This window comes from Balaenoptera acutorostrata, chromosome 9 (genome assembly GCF_949987535.1).
Source record: "Balaenoptera acutorostrata chromosome 9, mBalAcu1.1, whole genome shotgun sequence".
Classification (NCBI taxonomy): domain Eukaryota; kingdom Metazoa; phylum Chordata; class Mammalia; order Artiodactyla; family Balaenopteridae; genus Balaenoptera; species Balaenoptera acutorostrata.
The window spans coordinates 7,393,603-7,409,276 of NC_080072.1; positions in this window are offsets into that span (position 1 = coordinate 7,393,603).

A 15,674-nucleotide genomic window follows, 5' to 3' on the forward strand; every position below is an offset into this window, starting at 1 on the left:
TGGGCGCACAAAAACCCCGACTCCCAAAACCGAAACCGCGGTTCTGCACCAGCCGCGGATGCCTTGTTTTCCGGGCTTCGCGAAGGTCCGTGACGTATGTTCGTCACCCTTTCGTCCCGTGCCTTGGTGCGCAGGCGCTGTCGTGTATATGCCCTTAAATGTCCCATTCTGTGCCCAACGCGGGAGAGGACGGGCTTGTCGTCCCTCTGTGTCTCCTGCTTCATGTCTGCACTCCGTGTGACTTCGTTAGGGAATCTGGTTGCCATGGTTATCGTCATGGTTACCACCGTGGTCCCAGCCACAGCGATAGGTCAGTTTTCTGGATCTGGAGCATTTCAGTGGAAAAGAGGTGGAAAGGTGACAGAAGTGATTTAGTTTTGGACACATCAAGTTTGGGTGCCTTTGGAATTTCCAGGTAGAGGTTTCCATTAGGCGCCTAGAAACGGGAGTGAAGATGGGTCCCTAAGGGGGAGAGAGTTCAGAGGTAAAATGAGAAGAGGGTCTTCCCCCAAAATATCTCCTAATTCTTTGACCCAAAATCTCCACTGGCTCAGCTTAGATAAAATAACCTTAGCATCATACTTGACTAATGGGATGGTGGATTGGTAGAGTCTCTAGAAAACTTTGGCGGTGTATATCAGGAGCCTTAAAAATGTTCATCCGCCTTGACTCAGCATTTCTTATCCTAAGAAAACCAGCCAAAATTCAAAGTTTTATGAACAAAGATGCTCTTCGTTTTTAAATTTACGATAAAACAATACAATTAAAAAATGGAAACAGAGCATCTAAAGGTAGGAAAGTATAGGGTATCACTAGAGCAGTGATTCTCATGACTGCACTAAAGAGACCAAAGACTTTTAGGGGGCACCTCAGGACATGAGATGAGGGAGGAAGAGCCAGGCAGAGCCCTGTCTTGGCCTCAATCCAGCCGTGTGAAACAGGGTGTAGTCTGCATACTAACCACAGTTGAGGGAGGGCTGGAGAGGGAAAACCACCTTACATTCCCCTAAGGCTTCTTACTGGTGGGTACCAAGGGCAGAGGGTGGGAGCGGTCCACCTGGGTATGGGCAGTAGAGCATATATTTGTTTTCTATTGCTATGTAATAATTTACCACAAATTAGTGGCATAAAACAACATTCATTTATTAGCCTACAGATCTGTAGGTCAGAAGTCTGGGCACAGCATGTCTGGGTTCTCAGTAAGGCTGAAATCAAAGTGTCGGCTAAGTTGCATTCCTTTCTAGAGGTTTCTTCCACCAGCCAGAGACACTGCTTTTAATGGGCTCATGTTATTAGGTTAGGACCACATTGATAATGTCGCTTTCTTAAGGTCAGCTGATTTGGGGACATAACTACATCTGCAGAATCCCTTTATAGCATGTGAAGAGGACACTGTTCCAACAGGAAAAGACATTGGCCCAATAGAGCTCAACAAAGAAAAAAAGCAAAAGAGGAAGTTACTGGAACAATGGCATGATCTATTTTGAAATATGTAATGTCTTCAATATTGGGTATAGCTTCATTTCATGATAATTACCAAAATAGTCTCGTAAAGTGGCGAGAGTTAAAAAATCATCTGTCTGGGTGTCAAATAGGCTAAGTATGACATTGACCCCCTTCTCTTTCCTTTTCTGAATCATTAGGAGTCTGTTATTATCTGGAGGTGGGTGATGGAGGTTGATAGTCAAAGGACTGGTTCTGGTCTCTTCTAGAAAGCTTTCAAGAGCATGTCAAGACCCTTCCTCTAGAATGTGGGATTATTTGTCATATATTTACTCTGATAACAGGAAAAAAATCTCTCCACATCCTGTTACAAATGCTTACTGACCATTTGGATTTCCTTTTCTGCAGGTTTACATCCTTTGTCCTTTGCCTTTCTTACCAAGTAGCAGGAGTTTTTGTATATCAAAGATCAGGGGTTGTAAACTATGGCCGTTAGGCCAAATTTGACCAGCTACCTGTTTTTATGAGGCCTGTAAGTTAAGAATAGTTTTTACATATTTATTTAGTTATTTATTTATTTGGCCACGCCAGGTGTCTTGCGGGATCTTAGTTCCCTGACCAGACATTGAACCTGGGCCCGTGGCAGTAAAAGCGTGGAGTCCTAACCACTGGACTGCCAGGGAATTTCCAGTTTTTACATTTTTAAATGGTTGGAGAAAAAAGAATAATAATATTCCATGATGTTATGATGTATGATGGAAATTATATGAAATTCAAACTTCAGTATCCATGAAGTTTTCTTGGAACACAGCTATGCTTATTTGTATATGAATGGTCTATGGTTGCATTTGTGCTACAGAGACAGACTTGAACAGTGGTGACAGAGACCTTGTGGCCCTCAAATATTTACTGTCTGTCTCTTTACAGAAAATGTTTGCAGACCCCTGCCATAGACAATAACCACTGTCCATCAAATGTGTTGCACACATTTTTTTCCCAACCTGTCTTTTTTTTTTTAGCAAAGATATTTTTATTTTATTTTCTTCCAGTTTTATTGAGATATAATTGACATACAGCATTGTATAAGTTTAAAGTGTACAGCATAATGATTTGACTTACATACATCATGAAATGGTGACCACAAGAAGTTTAGTGAACATCCATCTCTCCTAGAGATACATTAAAGAAATAGAAAAAAACCCTCCAAACTTGTGTATGTGATGAGAACTCAGGATTTTCTATCACAACAACTTTCATATATGATGTACAATGGCATTAATTACATTTATCATGTTGTTCATCACATCCCTAGGACTTATTTATCTTAACTGGAAGTTTGTACCTTTTGACCAACTTCATCCAATTCCGTATCACCCCACCCCTGCCTCTGGTAACCACAAATCTGATCTCTTTTTCGATGATTTTGTTTGTTTTTGAAGTATAGTTGACCTACAACACTATGCTAGTTCCTGTTACACAGCAGAGTGATTCGATATCTCTGTACATTTCAAAATGATCCCATGATAAGTCTAGTTACCATCTGTCACCATACAAAGATATTACAAAATTATTGACTGTATTCCCCACACTGTACATTTCATTCCTGTGACTCATTTATTTTGTATTGGAGGTCTGTACCTCTTTATCTCCCTTACCTATTTCTTTCCTCCTTCAACCCCCCTCCCCTCTGGCAAACGCCCATTTGTTCTCTGTATCTATGACTCTGTTTCTGTTTTGTTATGTTTGTTCATTTGTTTTGGTTTTTTATTTTATTTATTTATTTATTTATTTGGCTGCATGCGGGCTTTCTCTAGCTGCAGGGAGCGGGGGCTTCTCTTGTTGCAGAGCACGGGCTCTAGGCTCACGGGCCTCAGTAGTTGTGGCTCACGGGCTCTAGAGTGCAGGCTCAGTAGTTGTGGCCCATGGGCTTAGTTGCTCCGCGGCATGTGGGATCTTCCCAGACCAGGTCTCGAACCCATGTCCCCTGCATTGGCAGGCGGATTGTTTACCACTGCCCCACCAGGGAAGTCCTGTTTTGGTTTTATAGATTCCACATATAAACAAAATCATACAGTATTTGTCTTTCTCTGTCTGACTTATTTCACTTAGCGTAATATCCTCTAGGTCCATCTATGCTGTCACAAGAGTTCATTCTTTTTTATGGCTGAGTAATATTTCCTTGTATGTGTGAGTGTGTGTGTGTGTGTGTGTGTGTATGTATATATGTATATGTATCTATATCTATCTATATATATCACATCTTCTTTATCCATTCATCTATTGATGGACACTTAGGATGCTTCCATATCTTGGCTATTGTAAATGATGCTGTTATGAACATAAAGGTGCAGAGAGCTTTTTTTTTTTTTTCCAGAGAGCTTTTTGAATTAGTGTTTTCCTTTTCTTTGGAAAAATACCCAGCAGTGGAATTGCTGGATGTTATGGTAGTTCTACTTTTAATTTTTTGAGTAACCTTCATACTGTTCTCCATAGTGGCTGCACCAATTTACATTCCCACCAACAGTGCAGAAGGGTTCCCTTTTTCTACATCCTCGCGAACGCTTATTTGTTGTCTTTTTTTAAAAAATTTATTTATTTATTTATTTTTGACTGCATTGGGTCTTCGTTGCTGCACACGGGCATTCTCTAGTTGCGGCGAGCAGGGCTACTCTTCGTTGCGGTGCGCGGGCTTCGTATTGCAGTGGCTTCTTGTTGCGGAGCACGGGCTCTAGGTGCACGGGCTTCAGTAGTTGTGGCACGTGGGCTCAGTAGTTGTGGCCTGCGGGCTCTAGAGCGCAGGTTCAGTAGTTGTGGTACACAGGCTTAGTTGTTCCGCGGCATGTGGGATCTTCCCAGACCAGGGATCAAACCCGTGTCCCCTGCATTGGCAGGTGGATTCTTAACCACTGCACCACCAGGGAAGTCCCTGCTGTCTTTTTGATAATAGCCATTCTGACAGGTGTGAGGTGATATTGTGGTTTTGATTTGCATTTCTCTGATGATTAGTGATGTTGAACATTTTTTCATGTGTCTGTTGGCCATCTGTCTGTCTTTGGAAAAATGTCTATTCGGGTTTTCTTCCTACTTTAAAAATTGGGTTGTTTTTTGATGTCGAGTTATATGAGTTCTTTGTATAGTTTGTATATTAGCATCTCATCAGATATATCGTTTGCAAATTTCTTCTCCCATTCAGTAGGCAGCCTTTTTGTTTTGTTGATAGTTTCCTTCACCATTCAAAAACTTTTTAGTTTGATGTAGTTCCATTTGTTTATTTTTTCTTTTGTTTCCCTTGCCTGAGGAGACATATCCAAAAAAATATTGCTGAGACCTATGTCAAAGAGCATCTTGCCTGTGTTTTCTTCCCCAGTCTGTCTTTTAACCGTGTTTCTTCATCCAAAGTTTTACAACTTTTATGTCTATCTTTTCCCTTATGACTTTTAGGTTTCCTACTTTGCTAAATAAGATCTTCCCAACTTAAGCTTATGCAACTATTCTTCTAATATTTCTTTCGTTAATTTAATTGCTTTACCTTTTACCTTTTACACTAATCCAAACCTTGAAAACATTATTGAATCACAGTGGACATCCTTGTCTTCTTCCTGTATCTGATGGCAGTGTTTTCAGGATGACCTCATTTGGCTTGATGGTTGCTACTGGTTTGTGTGAAGAATGCACAATCAGAGTTTAGTTATTTTCTTCTAGTTCTATTTTCCTTAGAGTTTATTAGGAACGGCTGCTGAATTGTACTCAATACCACATGAGAATGATTTCCTCTTTTAACTAATGGATATATTTGCATGACACTTTTAAAATGATAAAATATTCACTTTAATTTAAAAATTTGTGCATCAAAGGACACTATCAAGAAAGTGAAAAAATAATCCACTGAATAGGGGAAAATATTTGCAAATCATATATCTGATAAGGGTCTATTTTCCAGAATACATAAAGAAGTCATAACTAAATAACAAAAAGACAAACAGCCCAATTTAGAAATGGGCAAAGGACTTGAATAGACTTTTTCCTAAAGAAGATATATAAATAGCCAATAAAACATGAAAATATGCCTAACCTCATTAGTCATTAGAGAAATGCAAATCATATTACTTCAAAATAGAATGGCTATAACAAAAAAAGATGAACAACAGCTAATGTTGTTGAATTTGTGAAGAAATTGGAACCCTCAGACATGCTGGTGGGAATACAAAATGGTGAAGCAAACAGTCTGGTGGTTCCTCAAGTAGTTAAATATAGAATTACCCTATGATCCAGCAATTCCTCTCCTAGGTATGTACCCAAGAGAGTCGAAGGCATATGTATACACAAAATGCTTCTACAAAAATATTCATAGCAGCACTATTTATAATAGCCCAAGAGTGGAAACAACTCCAATGTCCATTGACATGAATGGACAAATAAAATATGGTATATCCATACAATGGGATATTATTCAGTAAATAAAAGGGAATAAAGTTACTGATATATGCTATAACATGGCTGAAACTTGAAAGCATTATGTTACGTGAGAGAAGACAGAAACAAAAGGCCACATATTGTCTATTTCCATTCATGTGAAATGTTCAGAATAGACACATCGGTGGAGACAGAGAGTAGATTTGTGGTTGCAGGGGCTGGGGAGGGAAGAACGGGTAGTGATTGCTAATCGGTACAGGGTTTCTTTTTGGGGTGATGAAAATATACTAGCAGTTGATAGTGGTGATGGTTGCACTATAGTGTGAATATACAACATTGTGAATATACTAAAAAACATCAAATGGTACCCTTTGAAAGGGTGAATTATCTCAATAAAGCTTTTATTTTAAAAATGTTCATGTAGCTGTTTTGTAAGCAATATAATCCAATATAAGTGCTTGTTATATAGTATCTCACATTAAAGAAAATAATATAATTCCTGTTAAGCCACAAAAAAACCCTTCAGATCCTGAAGGGCTAAGGTGGGTAGGGTTTATCGTTATTTTTTCAAGTGGCTTGTCATCTCAAAGGAACAGTTTGGTCAGGGAATAAAATACAATGTTTATGTAGTGACATGCTGTTCTCCCAATATAAAGTCTGTCTGTGGGCATAAAACCCAGGCTATCTATGGTGGAGAGAGGCGTAGCTTCTGGCCCACGTGGCCGTGTGGCCAATCAGGGAACAGCCACTCTCTGGGGGGCCTTCCAGACCAGGCTGTGCTCTAAGAGAGCCCTTGGCTACCAGGTACTGCACACCTGCTCTGGGACAGCTCTTTGACCTTCACTGTGTCATGTAATGATGATGCAATCCCTGAGTTATTGGTATTGTTACCTCTATTTCCCACATGCAAAAAAGGAAACTCAGAGAGGGAAGTGACACGTCTGGAGAGAGTTCTAGCTTAAAGGTGGAGGCAGATCCAGCCCAGCCCAGGTCTCCAACTCAAGTTCGTGTTTTAACTGCAGCCCCAAACAAACAAAACCCCCCAAAACCAAAAAAGCAAAGAGAACCCCATCTTAACATAGGAATACAATACTTGCATAGTGCTTTACAGCTTATAATGCTTTTACTATACCTTATCACTTGATTTTTAGCACATTTTTAGCACATGCAAGAAAGACATTGTTAGTCCCATTTTACTGATAGGGATTCTACAAACTTGGAGAGTTTAGATAATTTGCTGGAGGTTACATTGTTGGTAAGGAACAGACTAAACTGTGGACCAGTTCTTTTATATTGCAACTGTGAGTAGGTGTAGCAAAACCATTGTGGGGAACTCCCAGGGAACAATGAGGTGAGATTTCAAACCAGCTCCTGTCACGGATCCTGGACTTTGATTGCAAATGGGGACCTCATGGACCTCACATTTGCTAGAAATGATTGAAAGGCTTAAGGTCAGGACCAATTGTACACTGCTGTTGGTACACACAGGGTGGATAGGTCACATGTATTCTGTACCCCAGCAAGAGCTGACGCAAAGTGGAAATCATATGGAACACGATGCTGAGAATCTATGTTTGGAAAATGCAAACTTAATAAAGGGTGGCTTTTGAGCCAAGAGCAGCAGTATATATAAATATAGCATATAATATTTTATATACTATATAGCATAATTAATAATACATGTATAATAGTATATAATTATATACACCCCCCCAAAGGTTGCCAAATAGAAATTTTAGAGGGCTTGAGGGAAATGTAGAGATAGGACAGAAATACTTTGAACTGTCATGTAATAATGTGATTTATAATAATGAGAAGTAAATTTTGAGACTACAGCATAATCCCAAGATTAAGCAATGTTATATCCTAAGTCAAGTGAGAAAGGACTTATTTTACACTTTTAATTTATTTTATTTAAAAAAATTTATTCCATTCTATATATAATAATTTTATTTATTTTATACTTTTATTATTTTATTTATTTTTATTGTGGTAAAAACATAAACGAAAATTTACCATCTTAACCATTTTTATTTGTACACTTCATTAATGTTATCTTTTATTTATTTTTGATCCATATTGCCTGGAGGGCACTGCTCTGCAGTGTGGACATGTTACCACCAGGTGGCGGTAGTGTAGTACAGTCCCAGGGACTGCGCTTCTGCAGGATTGTTATTCAAACCCTTCCCAGATTCCCCATGCTGTTGCTATGGGAAACTAAGGCTTTCTGGAGAGGGGGAGGCAAGATTTTAAAAAACAAAGCTATGAACCTTGAACCAATTAACTACAGTTTATTGACTTACTACCACGTCTGAGGCGCTGCGTTGGCCCCGTGGTGCGGAGATGGTGGGAGGGGGACGGGCGTTACAAAGACTATATCCGGGGAGGGCTGAGGGCCGGGGCCATATCAGCAGCTGATGTCTACTGCGCACTCACCCTACTGGGTGCCTCTCCTGTGTAGTCCTTACTCCTAAGGCAACCCGGTGTGCGTTACTGCGACTAGCCTCTACTGCCCAGATCGTTTCCTTACTATGGCCACTGCGATCTGTTTGAAATTCAAGTATGGTCATGTCAGCCCCAGCTCCCGCGTAGAACCCTTTCAGTGGGTTCCTCTTACCTTTGGACCCCCAAGGTCCAGCCTTTGTTCTCCTGTCTCAGGCCACACTGGTCCATCTGCCACAGAGCTTTAGTCCCTGCTGTGGTCCAACTCCTCTTTCTCAGGCCCTCTTCCTTGACCTCCAGAGTGTCTCCTTCATAAGCCTTATCACAGCTTTAATTTCACATTTGTCCTTCTTGGATTCATATCTCTCCAGCTCATTTTACTGTAAGCTCCCTGGGGCAGATCACATGTCTGTTCTTGTTTTTTAATGTTTTTTTTTTTTTAATTAATTAATTTTTGGCTGCGTTGGATCTTCGTTGCTGTGTGCAGGCTTTCTCTAGTTGCAGTGAGCGGGGGCTACTCTTCATTATGGTGAGCGGGCTTCTCACTGCGGTGTCTTCTCTTGTGGAGCACGGGCTATAGTCACGCGGGCTTCAGTAGTTGTGGCTCGCGGGCTCTAGAGTGCAGGCTCAGTAGTTGTGGTGCACGGGCTCAGTAGGTGTGGCTCACAGGCTCTAGAGCACAGGCTCATTAGTTGTGGTGCACGGGCTTAGTTGCTCCGGGGCATGTGGGATCTTCCCGGACTAGGGCTCGAACCCGTGTCCCCTGCACTGGCAGGCGGATTCTTAACCACTGCGCCACCAGGGAAGTCCCACATGTCTGTTCTTATATTCTGGTGCCTGACGTGTGGCAGGTAGATGCTCTCAGGAGGTGCTTATTGACCAAACAAAGGAAAGAAGTGGAGGTTGGAATGCCTTGCTTAGGGTCCAGCAGCCAGTAGAGATGCCAGCCTAGACTGGGTGCAGATTTCCACTCTGTCCACTCAAGTTGGCTTTGAGCCCTTTGTGACCTTGGACAGATGAACTTCAGTTCATCTGCACTTCAGTTTCCTAGTTTGTCAAATGGGTATAAAACCAGGTGGACTCCAGGATGGCTGTGAAAATGAAATGAGCTGACACATGTGAAGGAAGCATCTGGGTATTGGAGTGTTGGCTGGAGACCAACGAAAGAATGTAAAATATCTCATTAATAATGGTTTATATTGATTACATATTTAACCCAAAATATTGGGTTAAAAATGTTATATTTTACTATAATGTATATTATAAATTAATTTCTTTTTTAAAAAAATAATGTGCCTATTTATTCATTTTTCTGACAAGTCACAATAGATTTTTTAAAAATATTTATTTATTTGGCTGCATTGGGTCTTAGTTGTGGCACGTGGGCTTCTCTCTAGTTATGGCGTGCAGGCTCCAGAGTGCGCGGGCTCAGTAGTTGTGGCACGCGGGCTCTCTAGTTGTGCTGCGTGGGCTCTAGAGTGCGTGGGCTTAGTTGCCCGTGGCATGTGGGATCTTAGTTCCCCAACCAGGGATCCAACCCGTGTCCCCTGCATTGGAAGGCGGATTCTTAAGCACTGTACCACCAGGGAAGTCCCTATAAATTAATTTCTTTTTACTTTTTTTAATGTGACCACTAGAAAACTTTAAATTACACATGTAACTTGTGTTATATTTCTACTGGTGCTGTTCTAGATCGTGGTTCAGATGTGGAATTAGCTGGGTGGTCCAAATGCAGGCTTTGCCTTGCACTATTGGGTGGACTGGAAAAATTTGCTGATATTCCTGAATCTCAGTAAGTGTAAGGCTTGTGAAAATCGTGTGATAATGTAAGTGAAACCCTTGCACAATGCTTGGTGCCTGGAATGCCCTTGATAAATGTAAACTATCCTGCTTATGCGCGTGGCAGGGATTAGACAGAACTCTGATGGTGGGAACAACTAGTTGCCCCATATCCATATTTTTCGTCTTATGCCGAGACACTCCTGCTTTTTAGCTGGGCCCATTGCTGCCCAGAATCAAGACTGAATCTCCCAGCCTCCCTTGCAACCAGGTGTGGCCATGTGACCAGGCTCTGTCCGATAGCATGTGAGTGGGCATCCTCTGGGCTGTGCCCTTAAGAGGAAGAAAGGGCATGCCCGCACTTCCCCTTCTTTCCCTTCCCTGTGGCTGGAATGGGGACATGGTGGTAGCCATCTGGAATGGGGACTCTGAGAACAAAGGAAATGCTCAAGGGATGACAGAGCTACAAAGAGAATAATCTTGGGTGTCTGATGCTGTAGAGACATATTCTTCCCAGCCCTGAGGCTTATGCCTGGCTTATTACAGAAGAAATTAATTTTTTAGGGAATTCCCTGGTGGTCCAGTGGTTAGGACTCAGTGCTTTCACTGCCAAGGGCCTGGGTTCAATCCCTGGTTGGGGAACTAAGATCCCACAAGCTTCCTGGCGTAGCCAAAATAGTGATCATAATAATAATACAATTTTAAGGCCACTGTTATTGTGGCTTTCTGTGTACTCTAACTCATGCAGCTCTGGTGCCCAGAAGTTGCCCAAGCTGGCACCTTGGATACCAGGATTCCCATGCTTGCCCTGGTCCAGATCGGTTCAGAACCAGGCAAGGCTGAGCTTGTGTCTTGAGGTCCTTGGTGTGGCTGGGGGAAGCTGGGCATGGACATTGTTGCTTCTCCGAGGGCATCCATCTCTACTCCTTTGTCCTGTTCCCTGAAGGAAGAGCCCAGCAGGCTGGGTGTTTGGATGCAATTAATCCCTGGTGGCTGACCAGGTCCTCTTGGAGATGCCCAGAGTGGCTCCTTATGGACCTGCATTCATAAGGCCTAAAAGATTCCTGGGAGGCCACAAGCACAGAGGTGTTCTGGTTTATGAATTATTCTAAGTATTTATAAACTAGTCTCTCAAAAATTAGTTTAGTGGGGATCACTTCTCCAGATCCTGGTTATCTCTGAGGATGTGATACATATTGTATGTTGTTTCTATCACAACAAACATGTGATGCATGTTTGTTGTTTCATGCAAAGCTGAGGACCAGAATCTGGAGGATGAAGGAGCCATGAAGAACCAGTGTAGACAGTCAGGGCTTCATCAGCGTCAGTTCCCAGCTCGCAACTCACCTTTTGTGTTCTCAGAAGGACAAAATGAAAGCCCTGGGCTTAATTACAGGTGGTTACTGAAGAGCCAAGGAAATCAGTGGATGTGGGTCCGACAGCCACTCCCTCTGAATGTGGAAGGCCATGGAGAAACCCAGAGGAAGGAGTTGATTCTTGTCAAAGAATTTGACTGTGTAATTTCAGTTTAGAGGTTTAAAATATGTCCACAAATTCATTGTTACTTCTCCCTTTAAAATGTGAAGCCTCATCCCCCTCCCCTTGTGTGTGGCCTGGACTTAGTGACTTGTTTTTAGTGGACTGAATGTGGTGGAAGAGCCCGTGTGTGACATCTGGAATGAGGACATAAAAGCCAGCCTCTCTCCGTTCACTTGCTCTGGGGGAACCAGCTGCCATGTCATGAGGACACCCAAGCAGTCCTAGGGACAGATGTACACAGCAAAGACTGAGGCCTCCTGCCCACAGCCATGAATGAGCACCTTGGAAGCAGATCCTCCAGCCCCATCCAGATTTCAGATGATGCCACCCCAGCCAACATTCTGTCTGCAACCTCATGAGGGACCCTGAGGCAGAAGCACCCAGCTCAGCTCCCCCCAGCTCCTGACCCATAGAAACTGTGAGATAGTATGTTTGTTGCTTTAAGCTGCTGAATTTTAGATGACTTTGTTTCATGGCAATAGATAACTAACATACTCAGGTTTTCTGAGGTTTCTCTGCGTGGGAGCGTCCCTTGAACTCATATCCTTCTTGGCTGGATGAATTCTTATATTGTATAAAATCTTAGGAATAAAAAGTTTAAAATATTTATTCGGTGATTTGATTACAGAACAAGCATACACAAGAAGGTGTATCATTTTTTTAAGTTTACAAATGATCCAAGTGGTCTTGAGGCAGTCTCACCCCAGGCGCCACCTCTACACGGATGACTCATGGATTTTTCTTTTTTTTTGGCCGTGCCGCACAGCTTCTGGGATCTCAGTTCCCCAACCTGGGATTGAACCTGGGCCATGGCAGTGGAAGCCTGGAATCCTAACCACTAGGCCACCAGGGAACTCCCAACATGGATTTTTATCTCTAGCCCAGACCTTTCCTCTGAGGCAGAGGTACAGGCACAACTACTTTTTTGGTGCCTCTTTTAGAGAGGAAGCATCTTAAATTCAGTGTTCCCAAAACTAAATTAGGGTTTCGCGTACAACCTGGTCCTCTTCTAGCATTGTCTGTCCCAGCAAATGACACTAGTGTCCACCTAGGCCCGCACATCAGAAGTCTAGGAGGCCCCATGACAAAGCTCTCATCCCCTCCCGCCACATCACCTATTCTGTTTATGGGCATACCTCATTTTACTGCACTTAAATTGAAGGTTTGTGGCAACCCTTCGACAAGCAAGTCTATTGGCACTATTTTTTTCACGGCATTTGGTCACTTTATGTCTCCGTGTCACATTTTAATTCTCTCAATATTTCAAACTTTTCCATTATTGTCATTTATTTAAAAAATTTTTTAATTTATTTTTGGCTGTGTTGGTTCTTTGTTGCTGTGCGCGAGCTTTTTCTAGTTGCAGTGAGCGGGGGCTACTCTTCGTTGTGGTGCACGGGCTTCTCACTGCGGTGGCTTCTCTTGTTGTGGAGCATGGGATCTAGGCATGCGGGCTTCAGTAGTTGTGGCACATGGGCTTAGCTGCTCCGTGGCATGTGGGATCTTCCGGACCAGGGATCAAACCCATGTCCCCTGCATTGGCAGGTGGATTCCCAACCACTGCACCACCAGGGAAGCCCCAGTCATATTTTTTATGGGGATCTGTGATCAGTGATCTTTGATGTTACTACTACGACTTGCTGAAGGCTCAGATGATATAGCATTTTTTTAGCAATAAAATATTTTAAAATTAAGGTATGTACTTTTTTTAGACATATGCTATTGCTCATTTAATAGACTACAGTATAAACAAAATTTTTATATGCACTGGAAAACCAAAAAATTCATGTGACTCGCTTTATTGTAATATTCACTTTATTGGGGTGGTCTGAACCTGAACCTGCAGTATTTCCAAGATATGCTTATTTCACTCTTCTCTTCCCGATGAAACCGGCTTCCTCTTTCCATCACCACCATGCTAGTCCAGGCTACCATCCTATCTCACCGGGATGGCTGGAGTGACCTACCAATTGGTCCCCACACCACTCTGGCTCCCTTCCAATCTATTTTCTACTCCATAGCCAGAGCAATCTTTTCAAAAAGCAATGTAATCCTGTCACACCGGCCACCTCTCACCTCTTGCCCCATCTAACGTAAGACCAATCTTTCATTTCCCATTGCTTATAGGATGAAGAACCACATCCCCATTGAGGCCTCAAGCCTCTGCCCAGTCTGGCCCCAGCTACCTCCCTCCAGCTATCAGCCTCTGATATTACTCTTCCCCTTGATTCCTGTGCTCCAGCCCCAGTGGTCTAGCTTCCATGAAGGAGCCAAGCTTCCTCCTGCCACAGGACCCTTGCACATGCCCTTCCCTCTACTTGGGTCTCTCATTGCCTGGTAGCTCCCACTCTTTCTCCAGATCACAGACCAACAAGAAACTCTCCTCAACCCACCTGACCAGGCCAATTACCCTTCATCATACTCTCTCATAACTCATCTTAATGGAAACTTTATACTATTTTTGACCCCATCCTAGATGGTAGGGGCCCTATCTATATATTCACAGTTGTGTTTCAGTGCCTGGCATGTAACAAGTGCTAGTAAGTATCAGTTGAATGAATGAATGAATGAATAAATGAATGTTACCTCCTTTAATCTTCAGAATAGCCCTATGAGGTGCACGTTATTATCTCCATTTTCCAGATGGCGAAACTGAGCCTAAATGACTTATCAAGGTCATGTAGCCATAATCTGAACTCACCTCCAGCTGACTCTAGAGACCAAGTCATCTATCCCTCTGTTGCACCTTTGCCCAAATATCTTTCTGAGTTTTGTCTCATTTTGTTCACTTTCTTTTACATAACCAGAAAATTTCCTGAGACTCTCTTAACAGCCTCCTCTTTAAAAAAAAAAAAAAGAGGGCTTCCAGGGTGGCGCAGTGGTTGAGAATCCGCCTGCCAATGCAGGGGACACGGGTTCGAGCCCTGGTCTGGGAAGATCCCACATGCCGCGGAGCAACTGGGCCCGTGAGCCACAACTACTGAGCCTGCGCGTCTGGAGCCTGTGCTCCGCAACAAGAGAGGCCGCGATAGTGAGAGGCCAGCGCACCGCGATGAAGAGTGACCCCCGCTTGCCGCAACTAGAGAAAGCCCTCGCACAGAAATGAAGACCCAACACAGCCATAAATAAATAAATAAATAAATAATAAAAATAAAGGAATTCCTTTTAAAAAAAAATTAAAAAAAAAAAAAGAAAGTAGCTATTGCTGTGAGGCTTTAAGAATTATCAGAAGACTGTACACGATAGGAATTGGACCAGGCAAATTGCTTTCCTCCTATTATAGAACAGCTTAATGTTTAGTGATTAAGGAGAACCTCTGAGTGCAGTTGTGCAGGCTGTTCACTGAGCAAGGAGGCCTGGCCAAATGGGTGAGGACAGGCTGCTGAAATTGAACCTATGTTTTACTGGCCAAGCTGTGCATCCTGCTGTGAAGCTGTATCTCCCTGGGGGTGGGGTGGGCACCATTTACCCACCAAGCTGGGTGCCCAGGATGCTGCATCTTCCTGGAGGGGGTACCTTTTTCAAGTTCACTCATGTGTGGTGTATGGACTAGGTGGCCCTGCATTTATGGTCAGTTGTGGTCAGTCCACTCACATGTTTTATCTTTTTTTTTTTTAAATTAATTAATTAATTAATTTGGCTGCACCAGGTCTTTAGTGTGGCATGCAGGATCTTCGTTGCGGCATGCAGGATCTTTAGTTGCAGCATGCGGGATCTAGTTCCCTGACCAGGGGTCGAACCCGGGCCCCCTGCATTGGGAGTCTTAACCACTGGACCACCAGGGAAGTCCCCTCACATGTTTTAATTGAATCAAGCGCGCTGCACTGTAAGAATTTAGGAAGAAAAGGCAACTTGTTTATTTGGGGAGCGTTGTGTATAAAAGGGAAAATATGGAAATGCCATCAATCTTTCTTCCCCTCACCGTCCCAGCCCTGTTCTTGAGGTGCACGATCCTCAGCATCTAGACATTCTAGGACGTGATGTGAACTAGAACCAGGGTTGGCCTGAGCTGGGCCCCGGGTTTGGCTGTTTATCTTGTCCTTACAGGTGACATTGTGGGA